The sequence below is a fragment of the Hordeum vulgare genome, chromosome 3H (assembly GCF_904849725.1).
Source record: "Hordeum vulgare subsp. vulgare chromosome 3H, MorexV3_pseudomolecules_assembly, whole genome shotgun sequence".
NCBI classification, from domain to species: Eukaryota; Viridiplantae; Streptophyta; class Magnoliopsida; order Poales; family Poaceae; genus Hordeum; species Hordeum vulgare.
Genome location: NC_058520.1, coordinates 57,990,785 through 58,010,355, shown reverse-complemented (window position 1 = coordinate 58,010,355; position 19,571 = coordinate 57,990,785). Strand labels below are relative to the sequence as shown.

At 43.3% G+C, this 19,571-nt stretch overlaps 1 pseudogene; it reads left to right on the top strand.

The window, feature by feature from the left end:
• The first annotated feature begins 329 nt into the window (after positions 1-329).
• The window catches only part of LOC123441479, a 34,092-nt pseudogene continuing 14,850 nt past the window's right edge, over positions 330-19,571 (top strand).

Below are 19,571 nucleotides of genomic sequence, written 5' to 3'. Positions count from 1 at the left end.
ACTCACCCACAAATGCAGGGGCGGAGCTCGTAGAATGGAGGTCTTCGCACAACAGACCTCACAGCGACGAGACAACTGTCACATGTAAATCCGCCCGATCAACATAAATATTTTGTGTTCATTAATAAAATCAAAAAATATACGACCTAACGGAAATATATGACCTATATAGATGTCATCTAGGGTTCCATAAAAAAAATATTTCGTGCCGGGGTGTCGTCGAGATGTCATGTCGAGGTATTGGGGCATCGTGTCGGGTGTCAGGGGTGTCATCGAGATGTCGTGTCGGTGCAACAAGTACTGTTGTGATTTGTTTTGGCATCCGCACCATGGTCTACTGCAAGCCACCCACCATTGAACCTTCGAGATCCATCGGCGTTCTTGTGGGTATAGATGCGATGGATGGCGGCATGGGAATTGTTCAACCTCCTTTGCCACATCTCATGCAAAAACGCTCATCCACTCAATTATTCTTCCCCACCGGTGTCACCGGTGCCTCAAGTGGAGCCTCGCCAAGATATTATAGTATCTTTGGTGCTGCAGTGGAATATCATAGGTGCCTCAAGGGGGTGGTCCCAGCAGTAATGTTTCTGCACCGATCTCATGGGGGTGGTTGCAGCAGCAACGTTGTTGTAGCCCATGAGCTCGGTGGCATCGTAGCCATGGCAGGTGCGTGACAAGCTCACCGACATTTCCTAACGTTTTGGCTAGCGCAAGCATAGGCGGCGGACGGAGGGCTCTACACGGGCAACTATTAACCTAACAACTAACCTAACACACAGTAGGTAATTAACAACTAACCTAACTAACCTAATTAACAGTAGGTAATTACCACTAACAACTAACCTAATTACCACTAACAAGTAACAACTAACCTAACTAACCTAATTAACAGTAGGTAACCACTAACAACTAACCTAACTAACAGTAGGTAATTAACAACTAACCTAACTAACCTAATTAACAAATTAAAGAAAAAAAGGAAAAAAATAGGACTCACCGGAGGGGGGGGCGGTCGGGCGATGAGGACGGCGCATGGAGGATGGTCGTATAGGAGGAGGGGACGCAGGGAGGAGGCCGTGCGCTGGGTGGAAGGGGCCGATAGTGGTGGAGGAGGGGCGACGCGGTGGTGAAGGAGGGGGTCGTGGGGATCAGTAGGGCGCGGCGGTGGAGGAGAGGGCAGTGGTGGTGGAGGGGCGGTGGTGGAGAAGGGGCGAGCTCCGGCGGTGGTGATGGAGGAGGATGTCCCGGGGAGGATGAGGGGGCGTGCTGGACGAGGGGGCGCATGAAGGAGGAGGGCGCGGTAGTGGCGCACGAAGGAGGAGGGCGTGGTGGCGCAGGGAGGAGGAGGGCGCGGTGGCGCAGGGTGGAGGAGGGCGCCACGGCGGTGGTGGTTTCGGGGGTGACACAGAGGGGTGTGGGTGGGGTGCAACGACTGTTAGGGGAGAGAGGGGTGTGGGGGTGGGGGGCGACGTCCATTAGGGCACATCCTCTTTGCTGTCTGGCCCTAGAGGACACAAAGGAGAAAAGCAGGCGGCAAAGAGAGAGGCCGTTAGTGGGGAGATAGGGGGTGCGGGTGTTGGAAATATGCCCTAGAGGCAATGATAAAATAGTTATTATTATATTTCCTGTTTCATGATAATCATTTATTATCCATGCTATAATTGAATTGAATTAAAGCATAGATACATGTGTAGATATATAGACAAAACAATGTCCCTAGCAAGCCTCTAGTTGGCTAGCCAGTTGATCAAGGATTGTTAAGGTTTCTAACCATATGCAAGTGTTGTCACTTGATAACTGGATCACATCATTAGGAGAATCATGTGTTGGACTAGACCCAAACTAAGAATGCATCATGTGATCGTGTCATTTTGTTGCTACTGTTCTCTACGTGTCAAGTATTCATTCCTATGACCATGAGATCATGTAACTTACTGACACCGGAGGAATACCTTGTGTGTATCAAATGTCACAACGTTACTGGGTGACTATAAAGGTGCTCTACAGGTATCTCCGAAGGTGTCGTTGAGTTAGAATGGATCGACACTGGGATTTGTCACTCCGTATGACGGAGAGGTATCTCGGGACCCACTCGGTAATACAACATCACATACAAGCCTTGCTAGCAATGTGACTCAAGTGTAATCCATGGGATCTTGTATTACTGAACGAGTAAAGAGACTTTCCGGTAACAAGATTGAAATAGGTATAGGGATACCGACGATCAAATCTCGGGCAAGTAACATACCGAAGGACAAAGGCAATGTTATATGGGATTATATGAATCCTTGGCACAGAGGTTCAACCGATAAGATGTTCGTAGAATATGTAGGATCCAATAAGGACATCCAGGTCCCGCTATTGGATATTGATAGAGGAGTGTCTCGGGTCATGTCTACATAGTTCTCGAACCCGCAGGGTCTGCACACTTACGGTTTGGTGATGTTTTAGTATAGTTCAGTTATATGTGTTGGTGACCGGAGGTTCTTCGGAGTCCTGTATGAGATCATGGACGTCACGAGGGTTTCCGGAATGGTGCGGAAACGAAGATTGATATATAGGATGGTTTCATTTGGTCATCAGAAAGTTTTCGTGCATTACCGACACTTTACCGGGAGAGAAGAATGGGTTCCGGGTATTCACCCGGAGGGGCCCAACCACCCGGGAGTGAGCCCAGTAACCCTAGGGTGGCGCACCAGCCCTTAGTGGGCTGGTGAAGGCATCCCAAGTGGGCTATGCCGCCAGAAGTGAAAAAAACCAAAGGAAAAGAAAAAACAAGGAAAGAGGGAGGTGGGAAGGAAGCAGTGGACTCCTTCCCCCAAACCGAATTGGGGTGGGAGTCCACCTCCTCCCAATCGGCCGGTGCCCATGGGGCTCCCTTGAGCCCAAATGCTAGCCCCTCCCCTCCTCCTATATATATTGGTGGTTTTAGGGCTTTTGAGACACAACTTTGCCACGTGCAACTCAAACCTATACCATGTAGTTCTTCCTCTAGATCGGATTTCTATGGAGCTCGGGCGGAGCTTGATACGTCCATTTTGCATCATGCTTTCATGTTGATATTTATCGCTTTTTGGGCTGTTATTTCACTTCACGGTACAATACTTATGCCTTTTCTCTCTTATTTTGCAAGGTTTACATGAAGAGGGAGAATGCGGGCAGCTGGAATTTTGGCCTGAAAAAGGAGCAAGTTTTGGGGTTATGCATTAGAGACAGCTGCATTCACTTTAAATAGGGCACCGTCAAAATCCGTTGGGACGACACCATACGAGGTGTGGTATGGCAAGAGGCCAAAGTTGTCGTTTCTTAAAGTTTGGGGATGTGATGCTTATGTCAAAAAGCTTCAGCCTGAAAAGCTGGAACCCAAAGCTGAAAAGTGTGTCTTCATAGGTTACCCAAAGGAAATAGTTGGGTACACCTTCTATCTCAGATCCGAGGGCAAAGTGTTTGTTGCTAAGAACGGAGCTTTTCTTGAGAAGGATTTTCTCTCGAAAGAATTGAGTTGGAGGAAGATCGAACTTGATGAGGTTGTATAACCTCTACTCCCTCTAGATGGTGGCGCAGGGCCGGGGGAAACTTCTGTCGAAGCGACGTCGGTTGAGGAGGAAGTTAATGATGATGATCATGAAACTTCGGATCAAGTTCCTATTGGATCTCGCAGGTCGACAAGATCACGTACTGCTCCTGAGTGGTACGGTAATCATGTCTTATCAATCATGTTGTTAGACAACAATGAACCTGCAAATTATGAAGAAGCAATGGTGGGCCCGGATTCCAACAAATGGCTGGAGGCCATGAAATCAGAGGTAGGATCTATGTATGAAAACAAAGTGTGGACTTTGGAAGTATTACCTGAAGGCCGCAAGGCTATTCAGAACAAATGGATCTTTAAGAAGAAGACGAACGCGGACGGTAATGTGACCGTTTATAAACTCGACTTTTGGCAAAGGGTTTTTCACAAGTTCAAGTACTTGACTACGATGAGACGTTCTCACCGGTAGCGATTCTTAAGTCCATCTGAATCATGTTAGCAATAGCTTCATTTTTCGATTATGAAATTTGGCATATGGATGTAAAAACGGCGTACCTTAACGGTTTTCTTGAGGAAGAGTTGTATATGATGCAACCCGAAGGTTTTGTCGATCCAAAGAATGCTAACAAAGTGTGCAAGCTCCAGCGATCCATTTATGGATTGGCGCAAGCATCTCGGAGTTGGAATAAGCTTTTTCATGAAGTGATCAAAACGTTTGGGTTTATACAAGTTGTTGGAGAATCTTGTATTTACAAGAAAGGGAGTGGAAGCTATGTGGCATTTATAATATTATACGTCGATGACATATTGCTGATTGGAAACAATGTGGAGTTTTTAGAGAGCGTAAAAGATTACTTGAACAAATGTTTCTCTATGAAGGACCTAGGAGAAGCTGCTTACATATTAGGCATTAAGATCTAGATTGATAGATCGAGGCGCCTGATAGGACTTTCACAAAGCACATACCTTGATAAAGTTTTGAAGAAGTTCAAAATGGATCAGTCCAAGAAGGGGTTCTTGCTAGTGTTACAAGGTATAAAGTTGAGTAAGACTCAGTGTCCAGTAACTGCGGAAGATAGAGAAAAGATGAGTACCGTCCCCTATGCTTCAACCATAGGGTCTATCATGTGGGCAATGCTCTAAACTAGACAGGACGTCAACCTGGCCATATGTATGCACTACTGGAATCTGCTAGTTTGCTGACAGCTTTAACCTTTGCCGTCAGCAATTTCACGGGGCTGACGGCAAAGAGACTTTGCCCTCAGCCAAAATAAAAGCTGACGGCATAGGAGGGGCTGACGGCAAATAAAATCTGTGTCGTCCGCTTTATCTAAGCCGGTAGCCAGCTGACGGCAAAGGACAAAAAAGATGTCGGCATAGAAAGGCTGACGGCATAGGGGCTAACACAGTCTCCGCCTCGACCAGAAAAAAAAACCGGGGGCTCTCTTTGCCGACAGCCAGCTGAGGGCAAAGACAAACGGCTGTCTTTGCCGACAGCTCGCTGAGGGCAAAGAAAAAGAAAACTGCCTTATCCCCCCGTGCCTACCTCTTCTCTCTCTCACCGTTCTCTCTCTCACCCTCCCACGCATACTGCTCTCCCCCGCACAGCGCCGCCCCGCCCTGCGCCGCCCCGCCCGCGCCGCCCCTCGCCCGCCCCGCACCGCCCTGCGCCGCCCCGCGCCGCCCTGCGCCGCCCCCTCCGGCTCGGGCCCTCGCCGCTCCGCCCGGACGCGTGCCCGCCGCCAGCCGCCGGACGGCGAGGCGCCGCCCCCCCCCCCCCCCCCCCCCCCCCCCGCCCGACGCCGTCGGAGTCCCCTCCTCCCCCCCCCCCCCGCCCCCCGCCCGACGCCGCCGGAGTCCCCTCCTCCTCCTCCGGCTCGGGCCCCCGCCGCCCCCCCCCGCCAGCCGCCGGACGAGGAGGCGCCGCCCGCCCCGGCCCCGCCCCCCCCCCCCCCCGCCCGAAGCGCGGGGCCTCTCCCTCCCGCCGGTCCGTCCGGGCCAGGTCCGTCCGCGCCAGCTGCTGTTTTAGTTTTCTGAATTTCAATGTTAGGAGACTTTGTATTCTTCTTCTAATTTCTTTTGTGAAGCGGAAACCCCTTCGTATTCAGAAATAAATAAAAAATGCCACCGTTAATTTTGTGTTCTTTACCGAGGAGCAGAACTACTGCAATTACACTGCGCTTCTTAAGATTTGTATAAGAAAAGATAATTGCTTGGAACTCCCAAATCAGCGAAGGAACCTGGAAAATAATTTCTTGGCTTAAGAAATTCTGAGTACATTTTGCCAATACTATTCTTCATTTTACCTCAGTGCTGTAAGTGTTAGGCAGATAAAATCTAGCCTAGGCTGTAAATGTTAGGTAGTATAAACATTTTTTTTATTATAATTTTAACTTCAAATCAATATAATGTTCCAGAGGGCTAGACATCTGGTGTATTATGGGCACCAATGTAGTTCCAATTGCAAAATCCTTGCATGGCAAATTCTACACTGGGAACTGCTATATCATACTCCATGTAAGTCCTTCTCAAGGGTAGGCTGCTTCAGATGTAAAATCATACTGTACATTTTATTAGCCTATTTACATCACTGAGTAATTTCAAATGTTGTACAATGTGTCAGACAGCTGAAGTCAAAAGCGGAACTCGAGGGCATAATGTGCATTACTGGATAGGGGAGGAGGCCACAGAGGTGTGGTGTGTGTCTTACGACCACATCATTTAATTGGGCTCTCTTGTCACTCTTTTCTTAACTTATGACTTACTTTGTGTCCTGCTGTCCATCTTGCATTGCGGTGACCTAGGAAGATTGTTTGATGGCCTCTGACAAGGCCGTCGAGTTGGATGCGGTGCTGGGCTCTCACGCGATCCAGTACAGGGAAACACAAGGCGAAGAATCCGACAAGTTCTTGTCATACTTCAGACCATGGATCATCCCTGTAGAAGGTAGCTTCTCTTCGCACTGGAGAAGATCCGGGGATGAATGTGACGGGACCATGATGTTTCGGTGCGAAGGAGAGCATGTAGCTCATCTAAAAGAAGTAAAAAGTGCTAGATCAAAGAATTTCCAGCATATCTCAGTGAGTCAATGTATGACTACCAACGGCTGACAATTCTGGTGATGTGTGTAGGTTAAATTTTCGCGGTCCTCTCTGGATCATAAGGCGGCATTTATAGTGGACACGCCATCGAAGATTTTCCTTTTCAGTGGTTGTAATTCTTGTGTACAAACAAGGGCTATGGCACTAGATGTCATAAAGCATCTGAGAGAAACCCAACACTGTGGCAGATGTGACATTGGGATAATAGGTAGTGTTGAATGAAATTATATCTTCCATTAGCAAGGATAGAATATGCTAAGATTTTTTTTTTGTTTGTTACTGATTGTAGAGGATGGAAAGCTTGCTGGTGATTCAGATGCTGGTGAGTTTTGGAACCTCTTTGGAGGCTATGCGCCTATTCCTCGTGATGTACCAGATGCAGACAATGGGGAACCGATGGCTACCTCACCCAAGAAACTTTTTTGGTGACTACCCCCAGCTTAATTCAGACTCCATTTGTAACCTTGAGTTAGTATGTAAAAATATATTTGTAAACTTTCCTGTATGTAGGATTAACAAGAGAAACCTTGTTCCCATGGAGGCACTTTTTTAGAAAGAGAAATGCTGAAGTCCGACAGAAGTTACATACTGGACTGTGGAGCTGAAATATTCTTGTGGATAGGGATGACAACACTAGTTTCAGAGAGGAAGACATCTGCTACAGCATTAGAGGTACGCATAAGGATACCTAATTATTTTCCTTTTTTCTATAATTGCATATCTGCTAGTTATTTTGTAGGCTAACTTGGTACGGAAGTTCCTACCAAAACCACAATTGTTTTCTTAATATTCTCATATGCAGATATTTGTTATCGTCAGAAAAAATATAGTTCAGATGGTTTATAAAAATACAAGTAACAAATGAGGGGGTGCTAACATGCTTGATTAGTGGTATCTACTTTAGTCTTTCCATAAGCTTGAAACAAAGCCGTATTGTTGTAGGAATATGTACACTTACAAGGCAGATCATCAATTGGTCATACTGGTATAATGACCGAAGGTCATGAAGTTGCCGACTTTAAGCCGCATTTTCAGCACTGGCCTAAGAATGGTGTGCAGAAGTTGTACGAGGCAGGGCGGGAGAAACTAGCAGGTGTGAGGACCATACTATTCTGTATCTATTGGTTCCATTAAATTTGTGAATATCATGGCAAGGTCTAATGCACAATCATGTTGTAGCAATTTTCAAGCATCAGGGCTATGATGTTGCAGAAATTCCAGATGATAAACCTCGGTAGCTCATCAGTAGTAATGGTTGTTTGAAGGTAAAATTCATTGCCTAGATGTGATGCATGCATGAATCTATCTTTTAACAAAATAAGATATACCACAGGTTTGGCTGGTGGACCGTGGTTGTGTAACCCTCCTTTGCACGGAGGAACAGGAGCAACTTTACAACGGAGATTGCTATATCATACAGTACAACTATGTTGAGGATGGAAAAGATTATCAGCTATTCCTTGCTTGGTTTGGACAAGATAGTGTACAAGTTTACTCTTTTCTAGTCTTGAGTAAATCAAGGCACTCTTTCATATTTTCCCCTTCTAAGGAACACTTCCACCAATCAGAAATTAAAGCCATTATAAACATAGCGACCATGGTTTACGAGTCGCGACTCATGCGAGTCGCTCTGGGGTAGCGACTCGGAAAAAGTTGAGCCTGTAGTTGCGACTAGTCATGACTCGCGTCTTGAATCGACACTAAGTTGAGTCGACATTTTTTTGCGACTCATCGATTAGTTGCGCGACTCGAAATCCATGATAGTGATTGGTTCTGTTTATTCATGCGTGTAGCATGTTGTCAGTAGTTTGCATGTTACTTAAATTAGTTTGTGAATTTGGCTGCAGGAAGATAGAGTTGCCATAGTTTCTTGCCCCCTTGTCAATAGAAAGGCATTTTTTATTTATTTCTGAATAGAAATTTTTGGATCAGCTTGGATCAGCATTTGAATATGAGACTTTGTATTCTTCTTCTAATTGCTTAGCTTAATTTAGATAACTTCTTTCTTATTGTATTCTTCTTCTAAATTCTTTCTCATTATGCAGATTTTGATAAAGCAGCATGGCATATGGATGGATGCTCGAGACTTTGTAATGCACTTGTGTAGTCCTAGATGTACTTTGTAATGCAATTGTATTTGTGGATGCACTTGTGATGCTTTGTAATACTTTGTGATCTTGTTTGCACTTTAATGACATATATTCGTGTTGTTTGCACTTGTGTTGTGCTGTTTGCACTTTGTGATGCACTTGTGGTGCTGTTTAGGGGCAGATTCGATATATATATGTTGTTGTTTGTATCTATGTTTTGCAAATGCAGGGAATTAACAGAAAACAAATATGAAAAAAAAGCAGAGAGGGTCTTTGCCTACAGCTCACTGACAGCAAAGGCTTTGCCATCAGCGGACTGATGACAAAGAAGACACGTGGCGGCAGCCTGTGTATCCTGGCAATACCAAATTCTCGGCTTTGCCATCAGCTGGGCTCCAGCTGTCGGCAAAGAGGCGGCCAAGGCCCAGTGGTTTTGGCTTTGCCGTTAGCTCCGCTACGGCTGTGGGCAAAGAGGGGACCTAGGTGGCCTAGGGGTTTCGGCTTTGCCTTCAGCTTTGCTACGGCTGTGGGCAAAGAGGATAGGCTTTGCCGTCAGCTTTGCTACGGCTGTGGGCAAAGCATGCCGTTAACCTTCTAACGGAGCTCGGGCTGCGCCGTTGCCGCCACTACTCTTTGCCGTCAGCCCGTGCCACAAAGCTGATGGCAAAGTCTTTGCCGTCGGTGGAGCTCCGGCTGTCGGCAAAGAAGGTGATTGCGGATAAAATCTTGGCCGGTACCTTTGCCGACAACTCACTGACGACAAAGCCTTTGCCATCAGTTAAACTGTCCTTTGCCGTTAGCTCTGGCTGTCGGCAAACCAGCAGATTCCAGTAGTGATGGCAGGCAAGCTTCAAAGTAATCCTGGTGTGGATCATAGGACGACGGTCAAGAATATTCTGCAGTACCTGAAAAGGACTAAGGAAATGTTTCTCGTTTATGGAGGTGACAAAGAGCTCGTCATAAAGGGTTACGTCGACGCAAGCTTTGACACTGATCCGGATGACTCTAAGTCTCAAGCTGGATACGTATTTATTCTTAATGGGGGTGCGGTAAGCTGGTGCAGTTCCAAGCAAAGCGTCGTAGCAGATTCTACATGTGAAGTGGAGTACATGGCTACCTCGGAGGCAGGAAAGGAGGGTGTCTGGATTAATCAGTTCATGATAGATCTTGGAGTTGTGCCAAGCGCACTAAATCCAATAACTCTGTTCTGTGACAACACTAGTGTCATTGCTTTAGAAAGGGAACCAAGGTTTCACAAGAAGACCAGACACATCAAACGGTGCTTCAACCTCATTTGCGACTACGTAGAAGGAGATGACGTAAATATTTACAAAGTGCACACGGATCTGAATGTAGCAGACCTGCTGACTAAACCTCTTCCACGAGCGAAGCATGATAAACACCAGAACTGTATGGGTGTTAGATTAATTCCAATGTAAATCGCATAGCAATGTGAGACTAGATTATTGACTCTAGTACAAGTGGGAAACTGTTGGAAATATGCCCTAGAGGCACTGATAAAATAGTTATTATTATATTTCCTGTTACAAGATAATCGTTTATTATCCATGCTATAATTGTATTGAATGAAAGCATAGATACATGTGTGGATATATAGACAAATTAATGTCCCTAGCAAGCCTCTAGTTGGCTAGTCAGTTGATCAAGGATGGTTAAGGTTTCCTGACCATATGCAAGTGTTGTCACTTGATAACTGGATTACATCATTAGGAGAATCATATGATGGACAAGACCCAAACTAAGAACATAGCATGTGATCGTGTCATTTTGTTTGTACTGTTTTCTACGTGTCAAGTATTCATTCCTGTGACCATGAGATCATGTAAGTCCCTGACACCGGAGGAATACCTTGTGTGTATCAAACATTACAATGTTAATGGTGACTATAAACGTGCTCTACAGGTATCTTTTTTTTTGACTGGCCGCTCTACAGGTATCTCCTCGGGGGCCACTCGGTAATACAACATCACATACAAGCCTTGCAATCAATCTGACTCAAGTGTAAGTCACGGGATCTTGTATTACGGAACGAGTAAATAGACTTGTTGGTAACGAGATTGAAATAGGTATAGGGATACTGACGATCAAATCTCGGGCAAGTAACATACCGAAGGACAAAGGGAATGTTATACGGGATTATATGAATCCTTGGCACATAGGTTCAATCGATAAGATCTTCGTAGAATATGTAGGATCCAATAAGGACATCCAGGTCCCGCTATTGGATATTGACTGAGGAGTGTATCAGGTCATGTCTCCATAGTTCTCGAACCCGCAGGGTCTGCACACTTAAGGTTCGGTGGCGTTTTAGTATGGTTGAGTTATATGTGTTGGTGACCAAAGGTTGTTCGGAGTCCCGGATGAGATCACGGACATGACGAGGGTTTCCAGAATGGTCCGAAAATGAAGATTGATATATAGGATGGTTTTATTTGGTCATTGGAAAGTTTTCGGGCATTATCGGTAGTGTACCGGGAGTGACGAATGGTTTTCGGGTATTCACCGGGAGGGGTCCACCCACCCCGGAGTGAGCCCAGTGACCCTAGGGTGGCGCACCAGCCCTTAGTGGGCTAGTGAGGCCAGCTCAAGAGGGCTATGGCGCCACAAGTGGAAAAAATCAAATGAAAAGAAAAAACATGGAAAGCGGGAGTTGGGAAGGAGGGTGTGGATTCCTTCCCCCAAACCGAATTGGGGTGAGAGTCCACCTCCTCCCAATCGACCGGCGCCCTTGGGCTTCCCTTGAGCCCCAAGGCTAGCCCCTCCCCTCCTTCTATATATATTGGTGGTTTAAGGGCTTCTGAGACACAACTTTGCCACATGCAACTCAAACCTATACCATGTAGTTCTTGCTCTAGATCGGATTTCTGCGGAGCTCGGGCGGAGCCCTATAGGAGTAGATCATCACCACCACCGGTGCTCCGTCATGCTGCCGGAGAACTCATCTACTTCTTTGTCTCTCTTGCTGGATCAAGAAGGCCGAGATCGTCATCGAGCTGTACGTGTGCTGAACGCGGAGGTGCCATCCGTTCGGCGCTAGATCGGAACGGATCGTGGGACGACGGTGATTTGAATCACGAAGCTGTACCACTACATCAACCGCGTTTATTAACACTTCCCGCTTAGCGATCTACAAGGGTATGTGGATCTAATCTCCCCTCGTAGATGAACATCACCATGATAGGTCTTCGTGTGCGTAGGAAATTTTTTGTTTCCCATGCAACGTTCCCCAACAGCGGGGTGGGCCGCCCGTGCTCTTTGCCGTCTGCCTGAATGCTCTTTGTCGTCTGCCAGCTGATGGCAAAGAGCTGGCTGATGGCAAATAGTATCTTTGCCATCAGCCTGATCTTTGTCGTCTGGTTTTTGGTAGCTGATGGCAAAGAGGGTCTTTGCCATCAGCCAGCAGACGGCAAAGAAGCAGCAGATGGAAAAATCTCTGATTCGAGTAGTGTGTGTTCCATTAACCTTGAGAAAAATAAAAAAAAATTAGTTCTAGCTTTACCTCCTAGTTTGTTTAGTTGTAGTGTTAAAAGAAAAGCCAAAAAGATTTTTCGTTCTTCTTTTGCTTGTTGCGGGCTTTCCCATGTAAATAATTTTTCTTTCTTCTTTGGGTCCTAAGGAGAAGACCACGATGACATGTTGAGTGGCTCTTATATTCATTATCGTTTATTTATGAGAGAGTCCACACTACCTTGTCTTCTCCTTTGAGTTATTGCTTGCAGATTCCAGCTTAATTCAATTCACGTGCACTCTTATTATTATTTTTCACATCATTCAGTTGTGCAAGTGAAAGGCAATAATGACGATATATGATGAAATGATGGAGATGGAGAAAAGCTGGTATGAACTCGACATATTTTGTTTTTGTAAATATGATAAGATCATCGTTCTGGATTCAGCTCGTTATGGATTGAACATGTTTGCAATGACAATTAGAGATTATAGTTACTTATGCCATGCTTAATTAGCTAGGATGAATAATAGCTTGTCTTGAATGCCAACATGCATATTAAATGGTTATGATGTAGCATGATAGAATGGTATCCTCCTCTGAATGATTCAAGCGGCTTGACTTGGCACATGTTCACGCATGTAGTTGAAAAAAAACCAACATAGCCTTTACGATGTTTATGTTCATGGTGATTTATATCCTACTCATACTGGCACTCAATGTTGGTTAATCTCAAAGCATGTTTATGACTGTTGTTGCTCTCTAGTTGGTCGCTTCCTAGTCTTTTCTAGCCTCCACTTGTACTAAGCGGGAATACTGCTTGTGTATCCATTTCCATAAACCCAAAGTTACTCCATATGAGTCCACCATACCTACCTATATGCGGTATTTACCTGTCGTCCCAAGTAAATTTGCATGTGCCATACTCTAAACCTTCATATAAATATTCTGTTTTTTGTATGCCTGAATCGCTCATGTAGTGACTAGGGGATGTCAGTATCTTCCATGCTAAGTGGGTTGTTCTCCAGATATGTGTTGATTCATCATCATTCACAAGAAAGTGGCTGGTAATCGGGATGCCCAGTTCCATGCTCAAAAGTCAAATCAAATTTAATGAAACAAAACTTCCATAGGATTGTTGTTTGTATGGACGGTACCCGTGGATTCGGCCCGCGGTGGAGTGTTATCTATTGGTGGAGGGGGAGTAAAAACTTCACTATTCTGAACCGCCTATAATGTATCTAGCATGGAAGACATTGAGAACTCTTAGTTGTTATGTTGACAATGAAAGCATACCACCCAAAATTTTGGTTCATCCCTGTTTTAAAAGCTCGAGCTCTGGCACCTCTGTAAATAAATGCTTCTCTCTGCGAAGGGCCTATCTAATTTACTTTACTATTGAGTCATCCTCTTCTTATAAAAGGGCACCAGTTAGAGAGCACATTCATCATTTGTATGTTTTGTTATTAATTGATATTAAGTATGAGTATGATTGGATCTCTTTTACCGTGAATTACAATGTCTAGTCAGTCCTTGTTCTCCGGAGGTGCTCTGCATTTATGTTTTCCGGTCTTAGAAAGGGCTAGCAAGATACCAATTTATCATATTGTATTATGATTGTTTTGATAGAATTTTTGTCATCCGAGACTTATTATTATTTCTCGCTAGTTGATTGTGCCATTGATATAAGTAAATATGAGACCTAAACATTATTGTGAATGTGGTTAATCTATAATCTTAGCTGAAGATGTGAACATAAGTTAGACATATTTACAACAACAAGTTCAAACAGTGTTTGCAAATTTTTTTCTCTATGACTCTCAGTTTATCAACTGAATTGTTGGAGGACAAGCAAAGGTTTAAGCTTGAGGGATTTGATACGTCTCCAATGTATCTACTTTTCCGAACTCTTTTGCCCTTATTTCAGACTTTAATTTGCATGGTTTGAATGGAACTAATCCGGACTGACCTGAAAATTTATGGAGAACGTTTTCAGTAGAATTGCCTTGGTATTATTTTTGTGCAGAAATAGAAGTTCTCGGATTGACCTGAAAATTTATGGAGAACGTTTCTGGAATTAATAAAAAATATTGGCGAACGAATCTACTGGATTGGGCCACAAGCCTGCACGGCGCGCCCCCCCTAGGCCGCGCCCCCTGGCTTGTGGGGTCCCTGAGGCTCCACTGACCTCGTTTCCACTTCTATATATTCCTATCTGGGGAGAAAAAACCAAAGAGAAGAGTTCAACGCGTTTTACGATACGGAGCCGCCGCCACCTCTTGTTCTTCCTCGGGAGGGAAGATCTGGAGTCTGATTTGGGCTCCGGAGAGGGGAAATGGACGCCTTCGTCGTCACCAACCATCCTTCATCACCAATTTCATGATGCTCTCCATCATTCGTGAGTAATTCCATCGTAGGCTTGCTGGACGGTGATGGGTTGGATGAGATCTATCATGTAATCAAGTTAGTTTTGTTAAGGTTTGATCCCTAGTATCCATTATGTTCTGAGATTCATGTTGCTATGACTTTGCCATGCTTAATGCTTGTCACTAGGGTCGAAGTGCCATCATTTCAGATCTGAACCTATTATGTTTTCATGAATAAATATGTTTCCTTGATCCTATCTTGCAACTTGTAGACACCTATTACGAGTTATGATCTGCATCCCCAGGGTGACAATAACTGGGATTCTTTCCGGTGATTACCTTAGTTTGAGGAGTTCATGTATTCACTAAGTGCTAATTCTTTGGTCCGGTTCTCTATTAAAAGGAGTCCTTAATATCCCTTAGTTTCCATTAAGACCCCGCTGCCACGGGAGGGTAGGACAAAAAATGGCATGCAAGTTCTTTTCCATAAGCACGTATGAGTATATATGGAACACATGCCTACATTACATTGATGAATTGAATCTAGTTCTGTATGACCCTATGTTATGACTGTTGCATGATGAATGCCATCCGACATAATTATCCATCACTGATCCATTGCCTACGACCTTTCCACATATTGGTCTTTGCTAAGTTACTTTTCCGTTGCTATTGTTACAATCACTACAAAACTGTTACTGTCACGTTTGTCACTGTTACCGTTACTTCCATACCACTTTGCTACTGAATACTTTGCTGCAGATATTAAGTTTTTAGGTGTGGTTGAATTGACAACTCAGCTGCTCATACTCGAGAATATTGTTTGCCTCCCCTTGAGTAGAATCAATAAATTTGGGTTGAATACTCTACCCTCGAAAACTGTTGCGATCCCCTATACTTTTGGGTTATGAGTCCTCACATAGCTACTTAATTATTTTGGAGTAGTTTTGTCATTTACTCAAGTGCTTCACTCATATCCTATTAGTAAATAGTTGAATGAATTGAATATCATAAATCTGAAATTATATATGTATTAAATGCTTATCCCATGGGAACTAATGACTTTACATATAAGAAGTATAGGTGGTAAAATTTATTGAAAGTTAGCAAACACCACATTGGTCACTTGAGCAATTCATGAATATTGAAGGAAGATAGATTCCACAAGTAAATATACTATCTTGGACATCTTCTATGATTGTGAGCCCCATTAATTATTTTCAAACTTGAGAAAATTAGTTGAAGTTGGACAAGGAAGACAACTTAATGAGTTGTGTGTGGGTATATTTGTATAGAACTAATATTGTTATGGATCCTCCAACATATGGTTCTTGTTTAGAACCTTTTGCTAGCCAACACTTCGTACTAAGTAGAGATACTACTTGTGCATCCAAAAACCCTTAAACCCAGTTTCTTGCCATGAGAGTCCACTATATCTACCTGTATGCGGTATTTCCTTCCATTCCAAGTTAATTTGCATGTGCCAAACTCTAATCGTTCAAATAATATTCTGTTATGTATGCCCAAATCGCTCATGTAGTGGCTAGGGGCTGTCAGTATCTTCCATGCTAGGTGGGTTATTCTCACGATATATGTTGATTCACTATCATTCACGAGAAAGTGGCTGGTATTCTGGATGCCCAGTTCCATGCTAAGAAAATCAAATCAAAATATAATGGAACAGAACTCCCGTAAGATTGTTGTTTGTATGGACGGTACATGTGGATTCGGCTCGCCGTGGAGTGTGATTGATTGGTGGAGGCGGAGTAAAAAATTTACCATTCTGTCTCGGATACACCTATAATGGATCTAGCATGGTAGATACTCAGATCTCTCAGTTGTTATGTTGACAATGAAAGCATACCGTCCAAAATTTTGTTTCATCCCTGTTTTAAAAGCTCGAGCTCTAGCACCTCTCTAAATGAATGCCTCCCTCTGCGAAGGGCCTATCTATTTTACTTTGTTGTTGTGTCATCCTCTTCTTATAAAAGGGTACCAGTTAGAGAGCACATCCGTCATTTGTATGCTTTGTTACTAATTGACATTAAGTATGAGTATTACTAGATCCCTTTTACTATGAATCACAATGTGTACTCAGTCCATGTTCTCCGGAGGTGCTCTGCATTTATGTTTTGCAGCCTCAGAAAGGGCTAGCGAGATACTAGCTTATAATATTGTATTATGATTGTTTTGATAGAATTGTAGTCAATCGAGACTTATTATTATTAGTCGTTAGTTGTTTGTGCCATTGATATAAGTACATATGAGACCTAAATATTATTGTGAATGTGGTTAGTCTATAATCTTAGCTGAAGATCTGAACATAAGTTAGTCATATTTACAACAACAAGATCAAACAGAGTTTGTAAAAGTTTTCCTTTATCACTTTTAGTTTATCAACTGAATTCCTTGAGGACAATCAAAGGTTTAAGCTTCGGGGAGTTGATATGTCTCCAAGGTATCTACTTTTCCAAAGTCTTTTGCCCTTGTTTTGGACTCTACTTTGCATAATTTGAATGGAACTAACCCGGACTGACGCTGTTTTCAGCAGAATTGCCTTGGAGCTATTTTTGTGTAGAAATAAAAGTTCTCGAATTGACCTGAAAATTTAAGGAGAACGTTTCTGGAATTAACAAAAAATACTGGCAAAAGAATCTAGCGGAGAGGTGCCACCCGGGCCACAAGCCTGTAGGGCGTACCCCCCTAGGTCGCACCCCCTTGCTTGTGGGATCCCTAGGGCTCAACCGACCTCGTTTCCACTTCTATATATTACTATCCGGGGATAAAAAAATCAAAGCGGAGAGTTCATCGCGTTTTATGATACGGAGCCGCCTCCACCTCGTCTTCTTCCTCGGGAGGGCAGATCTAGAGTCTGATTTGCGCTCCGGAGAGGGGAAATCAATGTCATCATCATCACCAGCCATCCTTCATCACCAATTTCATGATGCTCTCCATCGTTCGTGACTAATTCCATCGTAGGCTTGCTGGACGGTGATGGGTTGTATGAGATCTATCATGTAATCGAGTTAGTTTTCTTAGGATTTGATCCCTAGTATCCATTACGTTCTCAGATTGATGTTGCTATGACTTTGCTATACTTAATGCTTTTCACTATGGCCCGATTTCCATGATTTCAAATCTGAACCTATTATCTTTTCGTGAATATATATGTGTTCTTGATCCTATATTGCAAGTTGTATACACCTATTACAAGTTATGATCCGCATCCCCCAGGGTGACAATAACTGGGATTCTTTCTGGTGATTATCGTAGTTTGAGGAGTTCATGTATTCACTAGGTGATAATATTCTGGCCCGGTTCTTTATTAAAAGGAGGCCTTAATAACCCTTAGTTTCCATTAGGACCCCGCTGCCACAGGAAGGTAGGACAAAATATGTTATGCAAGTTATTTTCCATAAGCACGTATGACTATATACGGAATACATACCTACATTACATTGATGAATTGGAGCTAGTTATGTATCACCCTATGTTATGACTGTTGCATGATGAATGCCATCCAACGTAATTATCCATCACTTATCCATTGCCTATGAGCTTTCCACATATTGGTCTTTGCTAAGTTACTTTTCCGTTGCTATTGTTACAATCACTACAAAACTGCTACTGCCACGTTTGTCACCGTTACCGTTACTTCCATACCACTTTGGTACTGAATACATTTTTGCAGATATTAATTTTTCAGGTATGGTTGAATTGACAACTCAGCTGCTAATACTCAAGAATATTCTTTGGCTCCCCTTGAGTCGAATCAATAAATTTTGGTTGAATACTCTACCCTCGAAAACTTTTGCGATGCCCTATACTTGTGGGTTATCAGTCCTCACATAGCTACTTTATTGTTTGACTACTCACTGATCTTCACTTATATGTTTTGGAATAGTTTTGTCATTTACTCTCGTGCTTCACTTATATCCTATGAGTAGATAGTTGAATGAATTGAATATCATAAATCTGAAATTATATATGTTTTAAATGCTTATCCCATGGGAAGTAATGACTTCACATATAAGAAGTATAGGTGGTAAAATTATTGAAAGTTAGCAAAAACTGCGTTGGTCACTTGAACAATTCATGAAACAATATTGAAGGAAGAGAGATTCCACATATAAATATACTATCTTGGACATCTTCTATGATCGTGAGCCCCATTAATTATTTTCAAACTTGATCAAATTAGTTGAAGTTGGACAAGGAAGACAACTTAATGAGTTATGTTTGGATATATTTGCATAGAAGTTATATTGTTATGGATCCTCTAACATGTGGTGCTTGTTTAGAACCTTTTGCTATCCAACACTTAGTACTAAGTAGAGATACTACTTGTGCATCCAAAAACCCTTAAACCCAGTTTCTTGCCATGAGGGTCCACTATATCTACCTATATGCGTCATTTACGTGCCATTCCAAGTAAATTTGCATTTGCCAAACTCTAAACCTTCAAATAATATTATGTTTTGTATGCCCGAATCGCTCATGTAGTGACTAGGGGTTGTCAGTATCTTCCATGCTAGCTGGGTTATTTTCACGATATGTGTTGATTCACTATCATTCATGAGAAACTGTGTGGTATTCGAGATGCCCAGTTCCATGATTCCAAAATAAAATCAAAATATAATGTACGAAAACTCCCCGAAGATTGCTTTTTGTATGGACGGTAACCGTGGATTCGGCTCATCGTGGAGTGTGATTGATTGGTGGAGGGGGAGTAAAAACTTTACCATTCTGTTTGGGAACCGCCTATAATGTATCTAGTTTGGAAGATACCGAGATCTCTCGGTTGTTATGTTGACAATGAAAGTGTACCACTCAAAATTATTCTTCATCTCTGTTTTAAAAGCTCGAGCTCTTGCACATATGCAAATCACTCCTTCCCTCTACGAAGGGCCAATCTATTTACTTTCATGTTATTTACTATTATTGTTGAGTTAACTTCTTATTCCAACCTCAAAGTATTAGTTGGCATACAAATATATATCCATACAAATA